The sequence below is a fragment of the Arachis duranensis genome, chromosome 4 (genome assembly GCF_000817695.3).
Source record: "Arachis duranensis cultivar V14167 chromosome 4, aradu.V14167.gnm2.J7QH, whole genome shotgun sequence".
In the NCBI taxonomy this organism is placed as follows: Eukaryota; Viridiplantae; Streptophyta; class Magnoliopsida; order Fabales; family Fabaceae; genus Arachis; species Arachis duranensis.
In genome coordinates, this window is record NC_029775.3 from 109,678,955 (window position 1) to 109,690,084 (window position 11,130).

An 11,130-nucleotide genomic window follows, 5' to 3' on the forward strand; every position below is an offset into this window, starting at 1 on the left:
AAGACCTAATAAAATTTATTTAAAAATAAAAAAATACAAAATTTATAAAATGACTCATCATATTCTTTAATATTATCATTCTTTTTTATTGTAATCAAAATTTTTTACCACAGTTATGCTTAGCGTCCTTAACCCAATTTCTACAAAAACCTGTCTTTTTTATTATCAAAAGAGTTACAACAAAGACATTATGGCCAAGAGTCTGTATTAACATATATAGCTATAATTGATGTTGGATCAACTAATTCCATCAATTTAAAATGTTATTAGTTGAGGAGCTAATCTATATACATAGTCGGGGACGGATTTATGTATTGTTGTGTGGGGGCAATTGCCCATTGAACTTTTAAAAAATCAATAATAGGTATATATATGTAGATAATTGTCTCATTATAATAATTTATTTGTCTCCACATTTCAAAAAAAAATTATGTGTAAGAAATATTTATATCATTAGATATTAATACAATAATAAAAATTATTGCATTATATAAATTCAAAACAAATATTAGTAATAACTAATAATAATCTAATTGATTAATTGCCTAAAATTAAAGCTTAATTTTTTAAATATAAATGAGATTATTAATATTTAATACTTTTTTATAATATATATCATTTATTTACTTTTTATTGTTTTGTTTAATTTAATTTTGTTTATACATACATATAATATTGTTTTCATTAAAAAAAAACTTACTGTAATATTATAAAATGTTAACTTTGCAATTAAATATCGAAAAATTATTTGATATTTGTTTAATAGAAAAAATATATTATTTTGTTTATACCTACGTATAAAGATACTGTGGTTGTTTGATTTAAATTTTTTATTTTTTTTCACAAATTTTTTGTCTCTTGAATAATTTTAGAAAAAATTCAGACACCAACATAAAAAATAATAAAAATTCTAAATTAGTTCGTTCGAATTATATTCTTTATAAATTTTTTTAACTATTGAGTTATAATTTTTTTTGTATCATATAAAAAATAACCAATATAAATATAATTTGACGGATATTAGATGCTTGACTAAGCGTAAGTATTTTTTATTATTTTATTATATTATTTTATCCCCACTTCTAAAATTTTCTGGATCCGTCACTGTACGTAGTTGTCCATGACAAATGAATTTTTTAAATGAAAAACTTATAAAATGTTGCTAATTTTTTATCGAATTTAATTAGGAGTAAAATTTTTTTTAATCTTACCTTTTTAAATTTTAAATTTTAAATTTTAAATTTTAAAATCTATATCTTAATTTTAAAAAATTTCAAATCTTTCAAAAAATTAGAGTTAAAATAATAAATTTAATTATAAAAAATTATTAATGTTAGATAATAGAATGTAAATTTTCTAGATTTATTCATTATTTATGTATTTGTGAAAAACTTCTCCAAATAAATAAAACTCACAAAAGTAATGGTGAGATTGCAAATAAGTTGAAAGGTTCATCCAATTCATGATGATAAAATAAAATAAATCGAATTTATAGATTACAAATATAATAAAAATGTTATAAAGTAGTGAAACTATGAATTTAAGAACTTAATTTTAAAAAAGTGAAATATAATAAATGAGAAAAAGATACTATATTAAAAAGTAATATTGTCACTTAATAAAAAATAACATGATCTTTCTCTTTAAATAAAACTTATTATGGTTCTTGTTAATAATTTTAGTATATTTGATCTCTCTTTATAATTAACCTTTACTCATGATCCTTACTATTAATTCTCCCAAAAAAAACTTATTATTAATCAAAATTTTCATCAAGTAAAATTGGTCATAACGCATGTATGAAAAGCAGATATCAATTATTTATATAAATTAGTTGATCTGAGATCGATTACATTGGATGCTCATAACTTACTATATATAGAATATACATGTTATTGATTCCATCATTGAATTACAAGAATCTATGACAATCAAAATTTTGCATCCTTAAATGTTATAAACAAATAACTCTCATTTACGTACTTTAATATAGCAAAAATTTCCAGCATGTACATCAAACAATTCAACAAATTAAATATGAAAAAAATATTCGAAATAAAAGTAAATTTAATTTGTATATACTAGCGCCACATAATTATCTAACAAAAATAAGAGAATTAATATCATAAAATATATTTATATAGTTACTAACAAAAATATGTTATAACTATTATAATATCATTTTTATTTTTAATAAAAAAATGTTAATGTAATACCATGAGTCTAAATAAAGGTAGTATATTTTAAAGTTATCCCTAATGTGATTTTTATTTAATAAAGAATTTTACTTGATAATAAGTATATTTTTCCATTCAATGTTTATATTTGATTTTAATTTTGTCTTTTAGTTTTAATTTTACTTCTAAAGTTTCAAATATGTCAATAACTATGACTCTAAACCCTGATGTCATGTGAATTAACAATACACAAACCTAATATTAAAACATCGATATATATCTTAACATTGACGGTAATAATATAATTAAAACATTTAAAATATTAAATACACAATACAAAAATTAAAATAAATTAAATATTAAAGATGATTTTGAAACTTTTCACAAATATTAAAGATAAAAAATATATTTCATCCTAAAAAAATATTTAAAAAATTAAAATTTTATTATATTTAACTTAAATATAGCTTCTCAGTGTAAAAGTAGTTTTTATTTTTCTTTAAAAAAAGGAATTTTGCTTAGTTATTTATTTCTCCAAGATTAATTATTTTTATTATTTTTCAAAACTAAATAAATTGAAAATTCAAATCATAACAATTTAAATATTAATTGATATTTTGATCCCATATTTTGTTTAAATAATTATATTGAGTTTAAATTAAATTGTGTTTGATCTTAAATTATAAATTTAAATTTAAAATGTAAAATAATATTAAATAAGTAATTATTAATACGATTTATGAACTTAAAATTAATCAAATTAGGTTAAAGTAATTTTGATAAATATAATTTGCTAAACATACAAATTTTTACCATTTAAAACTAATATAAAAAATGTAAAAAAAAAACATAGTGGGATCCATCTAATTTTCCCTCGTTCTAAAAAATAAAAAAATAATTTTGATAATAAATGTTATTTTAATTATTTTTTAAATTTATTGAAGAAAATTTTCCGTCTAATATACATATACGTACTTACCACATTGCATCCCAAGAATTTTTTTAAAATAAATTAAAAATAATTTTTATTTCTAAAATAAAAAAAATGATTAACTAAAATTATTACCTAGCAGTGTAGTGAGATTTTATATGTGCGACGCTTTATCAAGATAGTACCAATTGTCGTCTTTTTCTGTCTCTTCATCCACCGTTTTCAGCCGCTAGTGCTACCGTTGCCTTCCTTTTCTCACGGTATTCGTTGAACTGTCGCCACCAACCTCCTTTATCAACAGTTGGACCTTCTCTTTTCACCATTTTTTATCGTCCTTTCTAGAGTAATTATAATTTCCATCCCAACATGCATTATCGCGGTAAAAACTATTGGAGAAGAGAGTAAAAAATGTGAATAAGAAAGTTAAAATTACAATAAATTATTTTATTTGTAAAGTTTATTTAACAAGAATTAATCAATCTCCTATTTAAAAAAAATATGTTTGTATTAAAAAAAATATTTTAATTTAAATTTTAAAATATTATTATTCATCTTACTTGTTTTTAACAAAAAAAGTATATGAATATGCTAATGTCATTATCTACATGTATAAAATTAAGCTAATAATTAATAATAAAGGTTGACATATAGTAAAAATAAAAATAAAAATTTTATTTTACTAAGATATAAGTTTAGAGTAATTTTGGTGCAGGTTATTAAGTCTCATCCAATACAAATGGAATTTTTATTAAAAAAAATAATCAATTTTTAGTCTCATCTACTTAATTAGTGAATTATGTCAAAAAATGAACAGATAACTATTATGTCTGACAGAAAAAAAACATTGAGAATTGATTTGTGTATTAATTTTGTTTGGAGACTAAAAATTTACTTTTAAAATTTTTGGGGACTGATTTAGGTAATTATTTCGCCAAAAAATAGACCGAAAATTTGTTTGCCAGAAAAAATTTTAGGGATGTTTTTGTATATTAATTTTTTTTAGAGACTAAAATGTCTATTTTTAATATTTTGAAGACTAATTTGGATAAGGATTAATCTCTATATACAAGTGTTTTGTGATTACAAGCATTACAAGCCTGAAGAGAACAAAACCCACTAAACGCGCTACTTATGTTACGTGCCTCTTTAATAGACTTTTAAATCAATTCAAATCAATTAACGGGCAAATATATAGCTTCCATTTTTCAAAAGATTTTGTTTCTTTTTTTGAGTTTCTTGCCAAATTTGTTGGATCTCTTTCGTGCGCTCTCTCTTTAACTTTTCATTCGTTGTTTTACCTGCGTTTATCACTGGTTTCTTATTCATCATTTACGTGCATTTTCTCTCTCTATATTCTTGCTTCGTTTTTTTTTTTTCAATTTTCATGGTTTTTGAAATCAAACTTTGAAATCGTTTTGAAGATAATGAAACTTCAGAAATACACCTAAACGATTACAGAAATACACCCAAACGGTTACAGAAAGGATTATAGAAATACACTCAAATGGTTACAGAAATACACTCAAAGGATTACAGAAATACACCCAAAATATGGGGAAGACAGTATATTTCTTCTTGAAATCTTTTAATGTTTTACTGGTTAAGGATGAGGCACATGGCACAATCTAGAAAAAAAAACCTAGAAGAACAGTAAAATAGTACGTTGAATAATGTTTCTTCGTTTTTTCTGGTGATTTTTGATGGAGATTTGTATCTTTTCTTCTTGATTTCTTCTACTTTTCGCGAGGAGTTAGAACGTTTCTGCAGAATCGTAGTTTGTTTCGAATGTCGCTTGAATGTTGACGGTTTGCATTTTGATTGAGGAAGAAGAGGAAGAGTGAACGTATTGTGGAAGGGTGATTAAGGCGCGTGCGTTGGACACTCGATTCTAATAAAGTGGTGCGCGTATTTTTTTCTTGGACTTGGACCAACTTGTATAGCTTATAAGCCAAAAAGACTTATATATGTAGCAGACTTGTTTAGATAATTACACTTTTTTATAATATTCATAAACTGTCTTGTCTGTATGATTTTTGTTTTCCAATAAATATAGTAATATACACATCATGGTGCGATTCAAAAATAATAATAAATCATAAAACAAGCTTAAATCACATTGGGTAAAGGTGATTTATATCTATCAACGAGCTATAGCTCAAATAACGTAATCTTTTTATATTCACCTAAAAAATTGCAGCTTTAAATTTCTCTATCTTTAGTTAAAAAAAATTGATTTACATCTTTATTTTAAATTGCAACACTTCAATGTGATTTACTTGTTATTTTATAAAAATTTAAGCCTGCATTATGAATAGAGATGACAAAGCAGGCCGGCCCGTCCCAACCCGCTTATCCCGCTTAGGCCCGGGACCGCACCATAAATAGAGCGGATTGGTTCTGTCCCACCAACTAAAGTGAGTTTAAAATGCGTCCTATTTTATGACAGGCCGGTGGGTTAGCCTGCTTGACTCTTTTTTTAAAAAAAAAAATTTATTAAAATTAACCATAAAATAATAATTAAAAAATTAAATACAAATAAAAAATAATTAAATTATAATATAATTCTTTTACTATTTTTTTATTTTTTGACTTCAATAAAATTGTTCGAAATAATATTTGTCAATAGAACCATCTTTATTTTAAAAAATAACTCACATAATTTGAGCATATATACAAAATTATAAAATAAAATAAATAAAGTTAATAACTAAAAAAAGAACAAAAATAAAAAATAAAAAAATATTTGAAAATTATATAATTATTAATTTTGCAATAGTAATCACTCTTTCATTTAATAAAAAATAAAAATCTTTGGTTTGGCGGAATGGCCCGTTCCGCTCCTGCCAAAACCTGCAAATTTAGCAATTTTTTTTTAATTTAACGAATTCTAAATCCAAACCCGACCCGCTTTTAATTAGCAAATTCGACAAATCGGTCCAACAGTTCGACCAGTTTTGTCATCCTTAATTATGAATTACTTACATTCAAAATAGAACACATGCAAAAATATAATTGAATTGGGGTTTAGAAATAATCAATATTTTTTACCTAATTTTTAGTTAAGCTTGATGAATAGACTGATACCCTATTTTATTTGGAGCATGTTGTGTTAGAGTGTAGGGCTAAAATTCTTACCGTTCTGTATGCACCAATCAAAATCATAAATAATATGAATTAGAATGACTTTTCGTGGAATTAGGCCACATTCTAACACTTATCTTTCAATATATAGTATCTCTTTTTTTTCCCCTCATTTGTCGTTTTACTTGTCTTAAATAATATCCTAGCCACAAAACTATATTTGGTTATAATTCATTTTACACAATCAATGATGTTGAAAAATGAGTGAAATCAAGCAATAATGACTTTTGGTATAGAAGAAAAAAGAGGAGACATTAGTTTAAAAAGCAATTTTGAGAACACATAAAACTAACAAAAGTTAATATGAAGTCTCAACTATTTTTAATGATGTTTATTCTTGCTTTAAAAAAAAAAAAACTTGACATTACTCATGGAAAACATTACCTTAGACGAATTATATAAACAAACTTTCAGAAATAAATTTTCAAGTGTAACGAAAATGGATCAAAGCAAGATATTATTTTTCCCTGAAATCGGAGCAATAACTTTAATAAAAAATTTTAAATATTTATTTAGTTTTTGGTTAAAATTATTAAAATATAAAAAAATATTATTTTGATTCTCAAAATTTTGTAAAAAATTAAAATTGTTTCTAATTCTTTTTATTTTAAAAAATAGTTCTAATATTATAAACTTTTAAAATAGTCATTCCATTAAAAAATATTAATTTTTAGAGAACTTATCTCTAGTAAAAATAATAATTCATAATTTCATTTCCATTCTTTTTCCTATTCTCTTTCTTCTTTCTACGCCCTCTTTAATTTCATATTTCTCATTCATTTTTTTTCCATCGTTGCCAATTTCTATTGCAAAGAGTTGTCAATAGAGACAATCCCATAAGATTTGGGCCCTAATTCTACGGATTAGGATAAAAAAAAATTCAAAAGAAAAATGACACTTATTCAAAAAGTCCAACCAAACTAAAATTTTACAAGATTTAGAAAATTTTTGGTCAATCCAAATAAGCTATTTAAAATTATCCTATTTTGTCGTCCTTTTATCCTAAATTATTAAGGATTGGCTGGGGTTAATCAGAGTGGTTAGCAGTTGTCCAAGGCAATAAATAATTGGCTAAGGGGTGGCTTGAGTCTTCTGACATTGTAGATCGCAGTTAACCAGTCGATAGGTTAAGATTTATTAGTAGTTTAAACTTAACCAACGGGTGTTAAAACCAACCGATATTCTCCAATGAATAGCTTGAGTCGTTAAATAATTTGGGGTCAACTCATAAGTCATTCCTCTAATTTAATGGCTACTATGCGTTAGGACTAACAAGAACTTTTTAGAAGATGGAGCTAGTGAAGACTTAGAGTTTTAAAACATAGGTTTGGAGAGCTAGTCTTAGGACTTAAGACTGAATTGACACCTCATCTCCTCATCTTCCCTCGTTTCCTCTAACAACATTTCTCCTCCTCCCTTCCTCTTTTTTTGTCGCTTTCTTCTTTCAGTCACTACAAGAAATGCATTTAATATTATCGGATTTAGCAATGGATGTTACCAACGAATTTAGTGCTAGATTTTTCGACAGTTACAAGTGAAATTTTATTTCTAGAATAATTTATCGTCGGATTCAGAATTTCAGAACTAAATCCAATGGTAAATAAGAGCACAAAAAGTAATTTTATTAGTGTTGAATTTTTTGTCAAAAATTTTGTTCAGTAACACGAATTATTGAAACACAATGTTTAGACAATGATCAACATCTTACCGTTAAATTTATCTACTGATAAATCTGGCAGTACAATTTTTTTAAATTTGAATTCAGAAACCCTCTCATCACTTTCGCAACTTCTCCTTCTCTCCTCTCTCTTTCTCTTTCATCATTTTCTCCCTCTTCTCCCTTTTTCTCACCGTTTCTACTGCCGACCACTGTTGCTATGCGCATAGAAGTGCCTCCTTTCCACAGCAAACGAGTTCCTTTCTTGCACCGGATAACAATGCTTGCACACAGGAGTGTACTAATGTCATTCAGCTGATGTACGACCACCTATGACCAAATTACAAGAAGATCCCTACTGAGACCAGAGAGCGATGGTTTCATAAGTGAGCAGTAAAATCTCTATTTATTCAAACTTTAGCTAGTTTCTATATTCTGTTTTGTTTATCTATTTAACTTTGATTAACTAATGCTAAATATTTCCTTGTGCGAGAGAAATTTATATGGGAGAAGACTCACGATATTATGAACAAGAAATTTTTTTACCACCACATGGTTATGCGGTTTCAGCAGATGCTTGAGGACATATGTGAGAGGCATGACCATATTTCTTAGTGGTTCTACCCAGACATTAAGAATCCCCTCTACTTATATTAGGAGACTGATGAGGGGTTCAAGCATAGCCGAGCCACAAACAGAATCAACAGGGTATCGACCTAGTCATCCAAGTATACTGGCGGGTCAGCGACTTTCATGAAAACAAAGACCAGGTTGATATGTAACTTGTTTTAGTATGTTAAATTCATTTTATCTTTGATTTCTAAATTAATTATCACTTGATTTAACCTATTGTTATAATAAATGAAATCTAAATTGTAGGATCATGAGGTAACGATGGCAGAGATCTTCAAGTATACTCACACTTTTGAAAGAGAACAATAAGAGATTTGCTGATCAGCGGTCTGCGAATTATTATGTGAGTAAACATTGTAGTTTATTTTATAACATATATTTGTTTTCTATTAATCATCATCCTAATCAATTTTGCATATAATGCGATACTAAGAATCCTACAAGAAGAACTTGGAAGCCGCGACGACCTAGCAATCTCAGCAAAGTGGAGAGAAGGACAACAATTTCTTTGTTTTTATCGTCAATCCTGATACGGTGTGGTGTGAGACTGCATCCAAGCCGTACAAGAATTATATCTACGGAATGGGGTTGTTCTTCGCTAGCAATCTTCGTACCTCAAGGGCTTTGTCTACCCCAGCCACCATCCCTAACGATCTCAAGGATGTTGATTTGTAGGAGCAAGTTCACGACCTTAGCCAGGACCTTCAAGACCAGGGCCAGCAGTTGCATTTGGCTGAGGAGAGGTATAATGATCTCCTCGCATGCATCATAGTGAGGGATGCTTGCAATGCAGAGACAAGTCCCAAAGGCAGAAGCTCAGGTTGGAGCTGGATCAGATTTAGTGGATGCAGCAACAAATGGCAGTGTACTATAAGTAGATGTGCGCTGGTGGTAGCGGCATTACTGGAGGGGCTCCTCGTCCTCTACACAAGAGCCAGGATAGGCACCAACACGACCACTTAGTCCGCCGCCTCAGTAGGACTAGGAGAATGTTGATAACGATGACTATCAGAACTCATAGTGATTAGAGTTATGTTTTGATTCATTTGACAGTAGTAGTTTATCTGTTTAACTTTTTTCTATGTACATTTCTTATTTTAGACTATAGTTATGTATGTTTGATTAAAAATACTATTAGATTTTTATCAATTGGTATTTAATTATTAATTCTTGATGATATAACAAGTTATAATAGGTATTTTGTATAACCATTTAAAAATTAAAAAGAAAAATAAAGTTTAAGTTTACCGTTAAATTTATCATCGGTAGTTATTAATCTAATTATTAATAAATAATATGTTATTATCGGATTTACCGAATAAGAAAGTATGAGGAGCCAATGAAATATTTATACAATGTGTACAATGGAGGTTTATAGAGTATTAGAGATATAATTATTAGTGTTACATTTTCCTATTAGTAAACCCAAAAATTAAACTAATTTTTCGAGAAAATGTTTATTATTTCTTGTACTCGGATGGTTATTCTAAATAGTATAGAGGATGTTCATTTTATATTTCAATAGCCATTATACACATTGTACAAATAGTCCATTATCTCCGGATCCTATTTTTTATTCTTTTAAACGGGATCGATGTTCTAACTGGTTAAAGAGAATTTGAAGATTTATTATTATTATTATTATTATTATTATTATTATTATTATTATTATTATTATTATTATTATATCCCTAGAAAAAGGCAATAAAAAATCATTTTAAAAAGCTTACAATTTTCAGTTTATAGAAAAGAAAATTAATATTATATCGTAACATAAGTCTTAAACAGAAAAAACATATGTTTAAAAAATTCTTTCAAAAAGGATAATTTAGGAGAAAAAATCTTTTTAGAAAAGTCTACCCAAACAAGTTTTTAGTAGCTTAAAAAATATTTAAGAAAATTATTTGTAATTTGAAGGAAATATACCTTAAAAATTACAAATGAGGGGGACCCCAGTATGTTATAAAATTGATGTTTTAAAAGTTATTAGTAAAATAAAATATCTTGTAAAATAAACTTCGAGAGACTACCCACTCTTAAATTATTTATTCAAAAGGTAGTATTAAGTTTAATATGGTACAGAATGAATCCATATCTTAATGGTTAAATCTTTTACATTTTATTTCAGTTTGAAAGTATGTGTTTCACTCTCATCCCCTCCCCGATTAAAAGAGAAAAAAAAAATCTATGGAGATTAGATGTTCTAAAAAGTTAACCTAAAAGATAAATTTGAATATATCTAAGAGAAAGCCATTTGTTTGTTAACAAGATGTGATGTACGTTGTTGTTATCGTCACAGGCGGTGCAACAAGGTGAATCTGAATCCATTTGCCGTGACATGATCATTGGATTTGGAGCTTGGGACTTCGATCCCCTCAAGATTGATAACCCATTTCCAAAGAATGAAGGCCAGGTTCATCTATGGCAAGGTGAAGATGATCAGCTTGTTCCTGCTATGCTACAACGCTATCTTGCTCAAAACATTCCATGGATTCACTACCATGAATTGCCAGGTGCAGGGCACATGTTTCCGTTAGGAGACAAACTCAATGAAGTCATTCTCAAAACACAATTACTTATATGAGTATTGC